This window comes from Cupressus sempervirens, chromosome 5 (assembly GCF_028749045.1).
Source record: "Cupressus sempervirens isolate cs-2001-9-10 chromosome 5, ASM2874904v1, whole genome shotgun sequence".
Taxonomy (NCBI): domain Eukaryota; kingdom Viridiplantae; phylum Streptophyta; class Pinopsida; order Cupressales; family Cupressaceae; genus Cupressus; species Cupressus sempervirens.
The window spans coordinates 694,577,010-694,588,097 of NC_143122.1; positions in this window are offsets into that span (position 1 = coordinate 694,577,010).

The window sequence follows — 11,088 nt, forward strand, 5'->3', positions numbered from 1 at the left end:
AGGGATATGAATTCCCCATAAAGGTAAGATCTTTTAGTTGTGACACCTATTTGGATGCCAAGAACATGATGAAGGTGTTAAAAAAGAAGTCTAGGCTAGATATGTATGAAGTCGTGAGGCCTATGCTCAACCCCGACGAGTATGCTAGATATGTCCTGCAAATCAAAAGTGTGATAAATAATATCACCAAATTTGAAGATTATTGGGCCGATTGCAAAGATGAATTCAAGAGCCATGATGGAGCCTTCACAAAATTAACAATTGATCAAGTGAAAATGTATAAGGTAAACATAGATGTAGATGAAGTTGAGGATGATGGTAAAAATATGTATAGTAATACATATTTGACTAGGTTGTCGAATACTCCCATAAGCTCTTAACCATTCAAAGATGCTATACAAGATCTAAACATAATGATGGCCAAAATCTATAAGAGAACCAAAAAGTGGGTTGAGTTTACCACATTACAATGAAGTAGGAGAAAAGGCACATCTACCCAGTCCTCCCCAAATGTAGCAACAACCCCATCTTCTCATAGTGATGCTTTAGGCACAATCCTACCTCCCACTCAAGGATCCACTCAATCAGCTAGAGGAGGTGATCAAATTCCTTGCAACAACATCCCACTTGATAAAACTTTTCAGGATGGTTTGGTACCAATGATCAGAATGGAGATAGAGGCTAAGAAGGAGAAGGTAGAAGAATTAAAAGACATTGTATTCATGGTGGCTCTCTCAGCTCACAACAATCCAATCCCATCTATAAGTGCCACATTACTCCTACCAAGTAGCCCCCAAATACAAGTGGTTGACCTTGGAGATGGTGGGAGTAGTGAAAGTGAATCTACAGAGTCAGATGAAGTAGCAAAGAAAACATCTAAAGTGGATAAAGTATCTAAAGCTCCAAAGCTTATTTCCCTAGCTCCAAAGAATCCTTTCTCTTTATCTTCAATAGAATTCAGTCCTATTAAGAGGAAAATGTTTAGTGTGGATACACTAGGGATTGCATCTAAGGTAATCAGCACTAATTCATGGCTCGAGAATACATTAGAAAGAAAGAGGAAAAGGAAACAAGAGGGAGCCTCAAAAAAAGAGACTCTATCTCTAGCCATCTATTCTGGGTCAACATTGGGAAAGGTGAAGAAGCAGAAGATTTTATCCATCCTTGGCCGAGACCTAGATACGGGACACCTAACTATGGAGATAGTGAAGCCAAATAAAGAAGTTAGGATTTCTGACCTAACCATAGATGGCTTCACATTACAGTCTTTAGATCTTGGAGAAGTTAGGAATGACACTAAAGTAGGTCTATGGAAATCAACAAATAAGTGATAGAGGGATAGCTTGAAGTTCTCAAACTTGCCAAAGTTAGGATGAAGGTGGAGATCCACAAATTCATTAGGCAACTAATTGCCCCACTAGTAAGTATTTCGGGAGTTCCATCTACTAATGACCCTACAACCATAGATTTTTAGGCTATCATCTCCCAGTTGCAAGAAGACAAGCAATTTGGGAAAATTGGTAGAGGTTGGAGTGAAAAAATCAAGTCTGGAGGACTTGCAAGCATAGGCCAACTTGGTAATGTAGTGCTGAGGCTAGAAATAGAAAAAGATAACATATTGGCCAATTGGGCTACTCTATCAACAATAAGGGAAAAGAGTGAAGATTGCATCTCCCTCTTGAATATGACCATTCAAATGAAGACCAAAGAAGTAGTGGAAGCAAAGATTCTACCAAAAGGAGATGAGCTCTTGTTTGAAAGGTAATAGAGCTTGCAATTCAAAGTTAAAGTGATTTTGGTAGTAGAAGAAAGGTTAAAAGAAATAGAGAGAAAAATTAAGGAGGAATGGGACAAGAACTATGAGTTACTAAAAGGCCTACACACTGACTCTCAAAATAGTAGACAAGGAAAATGAGTAGTAGGAGTTGTTATCATGCAAACAAATTTCTCTAGTTATTTGGATAATCTAACAGAGAAATCTATTAATCATCATAACAGATTGTTAGATCTCCAATAACTCAGCAAGTGTATACACATGGTGATGGAGGAAACAAAAGAATGGTTAAATGCAATTAAAGACTTAGCCAAAGAACACTCCAAATGGCTCTGGAGATACATCAACATTCATGTCCATAGACACGAAGAGATTATTCTGATCATCATCGTTGCCAAGGCCTATAAAGAGAAGTTAAAATAGGGAAAGAAGGCAAAGTGATCTTTCTCCCACCCTTTTGTATTTTGGCTATGTATTTCTAACTGATAATTGGCTTCTTACCATTTGTAGATTTTGAGAAAGGAGATGAACTGACTCATTTTCTTTGTAACGGTCATCGCAGAATCCTATATGTACTCATTTGAAAATTAATGAAAAGGTTGGATAATTTTGTTGTGAAATACTTCATGTTGCAGAGACAAAGTGAATGTGTTTTGTGTCAATTATTCACTACCCCATTGCTTACCATAGTTGAAGATATATCTTTGAGTTGAATTGGGTTAAGGAACAAACATAACATTGTTCCCTTGTTCAATACAACAAACCAAAGATAATAATAAAATTATTAGAGGTTAAAGGAGATTCCTTTTTGCATTATTTCTTAAGGTAGTACCTTGCATGTTAGAGTTAAAATCATTTTTTTGAATATCTAATCCATAAGTAAAATTCATTATTGCATCATCAAATTCTATAAATTTGTAAGATGTTTGAGTTGACAAATTTGACTAGTGTTAAGACCCAAATTCTAGCCTAAGTGAGTTCCTTTTTAAGCCTAACTTGGATTTACTCTCATCAAGAACAAACCCCATTTTTAGATTTAGGAATAAACAAATTCATCGTAAACCATAAATTTCAAGGGAGTTGTACCTTTGAATTTAGAGGGAAATCAACCACCTAGTGTGGTTTCCCAACTATTGTAATAAGTTATTGTTCAAAAGTTTTAGGCATTTAAGAGTTAGATTGAAAAGAACAATTTTTTTTACCAACATAAATGACATTAAATATGGAGGCAAATGATGTATCTATGTCAGATCCAGTTCAGGAGAAAAAAAAGGAACACGAGAAAACATGATGTTTCAATTTTGATTTTTGTATGTTCTCATGCATTTGGGGTTTTCTAATTAGTTCTCGTTCAGTATTCCTCATGGTAAGGAAAGTTCCAACAAGCCATCGACATGTCTAGAAAAATCAGGTATTGGAAATCATGGCCCGAGCCTCTTGATATCACATGTAGAATGTGTGATTTATTTTTTGCCATTCAATCTATGATTGAAACAAGACCATTAGGTGCAACTAGGGTTGCATGAGTGTAGTTTGCATAGGATAGTTTACTTATGCATAATCGTTTTTTATTAAAAAGCGATCATATTAAAAGGCATTTTTTCAAGTACAAAATATTATAGATGTAGTTTATTTTTGAATATACATATTTTATATTTGGATATTCATGTCCCACCTACCATTTGACTATCAAAAGTCTGTTTCTAAAATGTTAGACTACATAAAACAAATTAGACTTTTGAGGCATAGTATATTTGACTTGACAATAATTTTATTAGTTGAGAGGAAGATTTACCTAGGTATACATATTTTAAAAAGACATATTTTTAGAATTTTACAATATAAAACTTGATTTTTACTCTTGAAACTAGATTTGAAAAGTGAATGAATAAAATCTCACACAATTTTAACTAGAGATTAAAATTTTTGACATTATAGGCTATCCCTCCCTCTCTGTGTTTGATTCATAATTGTATATGAGAAATGTTAGTATGCTAATAGAAACTAAATTTAAATAAAGCTTCTACAAACTAAACAAAATTCATAAACTTCAAGATAGACTAAGATGAGCTCTCAATTGAGAATATGAGCCATTAATGGGCTCTCTCAATGAGAAGCTCTCTTGTTGAGTAGCTTTGTCTAAATAGATAGGATGTATGCTCAATATGCTTCCAAAGGCTTCAATGGATGATTGTGGATTTTTGGTGTGGATAGATGGCTTTAGTATGGATTTGGCTCTCAAAATAGCATTATAACTTTACTTCATGGATTGTGTTATTTTGCAAAGGGGAAGGATCCAATTTATAGGCAAGAGGCTTGAGGGATTGAGGGCTAAGATGCAAGGATGGGAAAAAGCTTATGGAAGGCTCAGATTGCATGAGAGGAGAGCACATGGATTGTGCTTCTTTATAGCCAATCAAGGAGTGACACATGTCACATGGTGAGGGGATGGAAGAAAGGGCAAGGATGAGTCAACAAAGGAGGCTCAAGAGATAAAATCTTCATAAAGACCCTCATAATGACTTGTAAGAGCAATAAAAGGGCTTGTAAGAGTCATTTATGACCTAGTGGACTTCATAAAGTTTTATGGTTGAGATATTTTGAGGGTGATGAGAGCAATTTCGACTTGGACTTGATTAGGAAGGTTTTAAGCTTATTTAGGTTTGTGCAAATGATTAGAGGATGGATTAGGATGGTTTAGGATTAGCTTAGGGATAGGCAAGTGGATGGCATTTAATGAGGGTGGGTGAAGGAGGAGATATTTGTTAACTTTGGCTTGGGTTAGTAAGTTTTAACCCATGTTTAGGGAATGTGACAAGGTTAGGAGGGGATTAGGATTAGGTTTAAAGACATCTTCTAGAAGAGTCTAGATTTTGGATGAGGATAAAGACTTTCTAGAATAGTCTAGAATTTCTTAGGGTGAGGATAAATTAGATTTTTAGGAAATAAATAAAGTTTTATTTATTTCAAGGGTTTGGGTTGAGAAGATATTTATTAAAACTTTTTTAATAAACATGAGGATTAATATTTAATCTTAATTAAATATTTTGAGTTGGGATTAGGGGTAGGAAATGATGAGGTTAGCCTTTAATTGAAATTAAAGAAGGATTAGAAGATTTTGGAAGAGGTTAGTGGTCTTAAGGAAATTGGCCAAGATTTGGGCAAAAAATAATTTTTTTATTTATTTTAGGATTTTTGGTCAATTTATTAATTAAATAATTAATAATAAGGAAATAATGTTTAAATAAGATTTAAACATTTTTCGGAGGGATTCCTTAATTAAATATTTTTAATTAAGATAAAGGGATTTAATGGCATAAAAATAAATAAATTAATTAAATAATTAATTAATTAATAAATGATGATGTCATCAAGACTTTTTCAGAAAATAAAAATACTTTATTTTCTAAAGGTTTTTAGGTGTCTACATTTTTCCCCTCTTTGATGTGATGCCGCAAGTGGCATGGCATCAAAGATAAGAAAATAAGATGCCCAAGGCTAGAGCAGAAGAGGAGAGAATGGACTATGAGATGCCCCCTCAAGAAGGTGGTGGGGAGAGAAAGTGAGGCTCGACGACTTCTTGAAAAGTACAAGAATCCGAGATGAGCAAGAAGACTCAGATTTGCTTAAGAGAAGAGGTTTGGTTAGCTCAAACTCTCACTACGGGAGAATGATAAAGGGAGAATCAGAGGCACAAGAGGAAGCAAGCTTAAGATCTCAGGGATTGCAGAGGATGAAGGAGCAGAGCGCTATAAAAGAAATCCAGGATGGGGAGATGGATGAGGGGATTAAAAAAGCTGATGCAACAGGATTTCAAAGAGTCAGATTGGTGGAAGATGGGTTTCGGAGATCCCTAGGACTAGGATTGTGGATCTCGAAAGATGAGGCTTGGTGGATTGATTTGGATTGGTGGATCCCTAAGACTAGGATTGTGGATCCCTAAAGCTAAGAGTGATGAGTGATTCAAAGAGATACTGATGCATAAGCTGGGGTAGGAGAGACAGATGCTGGATATGGATGGGGGATAATGGAGATGAAGGAAAACCATTGAAGCTTTTTGAGTGGGGGGATACTTCAAAGAGAAGTACCACCATGTAGCTGAGCACTAGATTTGCTATAGGACTATTGGTTAATTGCCAAGGTTACCAAGAACATCAAGGCCTTTTCACCAACCATCCAAAGGACTAACAAACTAACTCAAAACAAACACGCAAGGATTGCCCCAGCATCACACATGAATCCTAGAGGAAGCAGCGTGGAAACGACACTGGAGAACCCACAAGCAGAAAAGAAAAAAAATGAAAGACCTGATCAAGACCTTACGCTCTAATTGCCCCATTCGTAGCATACCATGATATGGAAGATCATGGCAACCTTGAGGAGGGAACAAGGAGATTTTTTGGAAAAGATACTTCAAGACCCAACAGGGAAGAGTCCAAATCAAAAGAAAGCAAAAATCCAAAAAAGAACTGTTTGCCAATGAGATGGGTAGGATGAGGTACTAACGGACCAAGATCAAACATGAGGAAAGCTATATCCTACAAGGATCTATCGGAGAGCACCTAAGCTGGTGGATCTGGATGAGTGATGCGTCTGGCAAGCTGAACTAAGAAGGATAACACTTTGGTGACAAGAGATCTAGCTAAAGGATGCATTGGAATAGCTAACCAAGATGTGCGATGTGTGCAAGATTCTGATCAAGGAGGAACTGACAAAAAAGCTAGATAGATACAATGGTACTAAGCTAAAGAGGATGTACAAGCTGACGGACCAAGATATTTACAAGCTAAAGCTGACCAAGATAGTTACAAGCAGGCAAAAGCTCAAGATGATAGGATAGCGAGATGGTTCGATGTTGTGCAAGATGTGAAAGCTAAGGGTGGGGTGATAGTGAAAGATATGGATTTGGAAGGATGCATCCAATGATGATGAGAAATTTTGTGACCAAGGATAGCTAGAGGAGCAGGATGAGATGGTTGGATAGGATGGTAGATAGGTAGGATTATGATGGATATAAAGAGATGACATTGGATTTGCATGAGGATAGCCTAGAGCTAGATACCAATGACAAGGGAGGATGGACAAGACAAGATCTCCAAGGAATATAGTGCCCCTAATCAGAAGATAAGTGGCGGAAGGAGGTCTTATGATGGATGTGATAGGATTGAAGCTAGGATGGAAAAAGCAGAAGGGGCTAGGGAGATGGATGATAGCTGAGATGATTGGCTGAAGCTGCATAAGATTAGTGGATGGTGTGAGATGGAAGCTGGAGGATGGAGGATAGGTGGATAGATTGGAAGATGGAGTTGGATGTCAAGAGATGACCAAAAGCATGAGGGTGATAGGCTAAGCTGGGGATGGTGGGATTACGCATGACGCTTGTTTGCCAAGTTTTCATCATGGTACTTGTCCAAGGCGCTTGAATTGCCAAGTTTTCCCCAGTGGACGCTTTATTTTTCTTTTCTTTTTTGACTTTTTGACTTTGGACTTAGCTAGAATGATTTTGGCTTTCTTCAGCTATTTTGGCTTTTTTGGGATTTTTCACTGGCTGTTGGAATGTTCAATTTTGTTGCTAGCTGTTGGTACACCGGATGTGTGATTTATGCAATAGATCAGATTAGATGGGATTGATGGTAGGAGATGGAGGGATGAAAATTTTGGAAAGGAGCATGATATGGGGATGCTTGCAAGAGCAACATTGGCACATGTTGGAACGGGTGTGAAAAGAGCATATGGGGGATAGATGGTAGATGCGGGCGTGATGGAGGATTTTTGGAAGCATGCTTGGGGATATAGGCACCCAAGATGGAGTTAGGAGATGGGGGACATGAGTCACTAGATGGGGGACTAGCAATGGTGGATGCCATTATGCATTGGGTTTCAACTTTTTTCTTGGGGATCCACATGGTTTTGGATTTTCTTTTCATAGGATTTTGCATTGTTTTGCATTCTTTGATTGGATTTTTCTTTTTTGGAGTATGTCTTTTAGAATAGACATATGATTGCCTAGGATGTGGATTTTTAGCTTTATGCATTTTGAAATTAGCATTCACATTGCTGTGGTAAGCTTTGGGAAGATGGTTAGGAGAAGCTTTGTGAGATGGAGAGGATATGAAAGAGCATGTAGGGGGATGATGATGGATGATGTGCCCTGATATGTGCCTTTGTTGATCTTGCATAGGAATGGATGGAATAGGATTTTTATGATGGCTGATAGGAGGATGGAGGATGGTAGATTTTGGGACATAGGGACCCAAAATGGATTTAGCGGATGAAGGGGGGATATGGTAGGTTGTTTTGGGTTGCAAAGATGGTGGAGGGGGGATGACATAAGATTTCTTGAAGGATTGATGGGAGGCTGGCATGGTGGGCTTGGAGATAGGCTTGGTTTGGGAGTGTGGTGTACCAACACCTTTAGATGGTGAGCCTTTGGATACATATCCAAGACCATGAAATCCTAGATTTTTTTGTGCAATAATAGGCTCTCTGATTCCTTGCTCTTGTGGTCCTAAACCTTGACCTTGATAATGCCATCGATTGAGCATTTGAACAAGCTGAGGAAACTTTTTGCTTGCAGAAAATGGTAGAAGTGATTTATTAGGTGTATTGCAATGGGGAGATAGTGTTCTTAATTCTTCTGCTGAGAGAGGGCCACCGTGGATGAATGTAAGTGAACCAAGAGGGTAGATTATAGATGGTGGAATAGCTTGGATAGTTGGTAAGATAGAAGCATGGAGCGGGGGAGATGGAAGGATAGGATCTTGATGTAGCTGGTGGGATGACAAGATATCTTGTAGTGGAGGAGATATGGCTCGAGGTTTTGGAGATGGAGGAGATGGTGACTGCACTATGGATGAAATACATGGTATGATGATATCTTCAGTTATGCTTTAGGGGATGTCAACATTCTTTTGGGCAGGATCTTGATAGGATTGGTTTCGAGTGGATGGTGCGATAGGAGGTGAAGGGATGGATTCTTCAAAGGTAGTGGATGGATAGATGGGAGATTCAGTAGTGGAGATGGGTGAGTAGAAGATGGATGCATAAGGGTCATTATGAGAGATTTGGGAAATGCTTGGAGGCGATGTGGATAGGATTTGGAGGGATTTGACAGGTGGTGGGATTTTGATGCTTGCGGGAAGTGGAAGGATTTTAAGCAATTTGATGGATGGTATGGGGATGATAGCTATGGGAAATGGAGGTGATATTATAGATGGGGAAGCTTCATCACTGACTACTTCACATGGTTGGATTAGATGACATGGCTTATCGACTGTTGGAGGCAACTTTTCTTGTATTTCCTCTAGGAGATTCCTTGGAGACTCGTGTGTCAAAGGTGGAGGTGGATTGACAGGAATAGCTAGTGTGATGGGGGTGGAAGATTGGAAGCTTGGTTGATGGGGTGATGGAGGGGAAGCTAGAATATCAGATGGCATGACTAGATAGTTTGGAATAACTCTTGGATTTTGGGGGATGCTTGGGGGAATGTTTCTAAGGCTTTCAATATACCCGTCATAGTCAACAAGATTTTCATCATCATTGGAATAGGAGGTGGCAGGAGCAAGGACAATGCGACCAAACACATCATGATAGGATTGGTACTTCATGCTTTGATGATGAGTTTTATGGGGATGGGGTCTTGCGTATGGATGAACACAGAAGCTCATGGTTGGATTTGGATTAAGCGCAAATTTTGGATTGGCTGATGAAGGATTTCCTAGGGAGAGTCAAAGCTGTATGAAAGACCTAAGGAGGATTGGCTGAAGATTTTTGGCTTTCTTGTGGATGGAAGACTTCAAGGGAATGCTGTCAAAAAGTGAGAGTTTTTCTTTCCTATGCACTGGATTGGTGGAGATTGTGTCAACTTAAGGATAGACTAATGATCCTACGGGCATGACACGAGATTGACCACTTGTGGATCCCAACCTTTAGCTCAAGGTGATGAGGAATAATAGGTGACAAAGCTAGATTACCCTAGAAAAAGCACTGTCAAAGGGATAACCTTGGTGAGGCTGGTGGATTGGTCAGATTGATTGGATAGCAAATTCTAGCAGAATGACAACAACTCTCTAAAGGCTTGGGTGTGATTTTGGATTGGGTTGCTAGCTGGCTGGGGGGGGATGATTTGGAGAGACTTTGGATTTGGGATTTTTCTAAAGCAAGGAACTAGATAGATTCGGTTACATTGGGGGAGCTTGGATGATTTTTTGATAAGGCAGTGACTACGCTAAGTATGCCTTGAGTTGGGAGATTTCTGCTTTTCTGGGATTTCGACCAAAATTGGCAAACATTCATTCAAAAGCTATGAACAAACAAGTAGACAAAAGTTTTGAGCAAGCATGTCAAACACACCAACATCTTAGGAAGCTTTCTACAAGGATGAAATTTGGTTTAGCTAGGGAGTCCTCGATATACACAAGGTACGTGAGGTCCAAATCTGTAGATGAAACCAAAAAGATGTCACACAGCCGAGAGGAGCGGTAACCCACTTCTCCTCTTTCACTTCTCAAGGGTATAAAGTTCCTTGAGGCTTAGCCCGAGTGACAAAATTTTGATCCCAAGAGAGGTGTCTTTGGATTCACCTCCCGATCTTTATACTCCGCCGGAACGTTGGAGTTGAGGTCGTCCCAAGGGGTGATGAAATCCCCAAGAAGGCCTCCTGAAAAGCTAAGACAAGATTTTGGATCCTAATCTTATGCACCCAAGATGGCCTCGAAAGACGACAAGGGGAGAGAAGACTTGGATGATCTTGGGCTAAAAAACACGCTTGTTCTTTTACCAACTGACGCTTAAGTTTTCTGATCTAGACTTTGCAAGCACTCATGTTTAAGATACAATGTTTATTCCAACTTTGAAGCGTCGACAAAAATAAAATTGATCGAAGAATGCAAACAAGAAGAAGAGTTAGGGTCAACAAGAAGGTAAACCCGTGCGCCCAGAGGCCCTCCACGTCAAGTATCGATTGATTTTTCTTTAAGGCATTCAAGATTGAGTGTGAGTTTATTTTAAGACCAAAACAAAGGTGTGTGAGATTCGATTTCAAGTGCGCGCCCGGAGGCCCTCCACGTCAAGATTTGTCCAATTTTTATGCCCAAATGAAGTGTGAGCGAGATTAATGCGCATTCAAGGAATTTTTTAACTTAGAAAAACCACTAAAAACCCAAGTGAGTGGAGTTTGATTTGCGTGGAGCACTTAACACCCTCTTAGGTGGACCCATCCCCATAGATGGCACTGAGATTGCAACCAATGGTTAAATTGATGGGTGATTAAAGAGGGTGAGTCCAACGACAAACTCACTCAAAGCATTTTTATT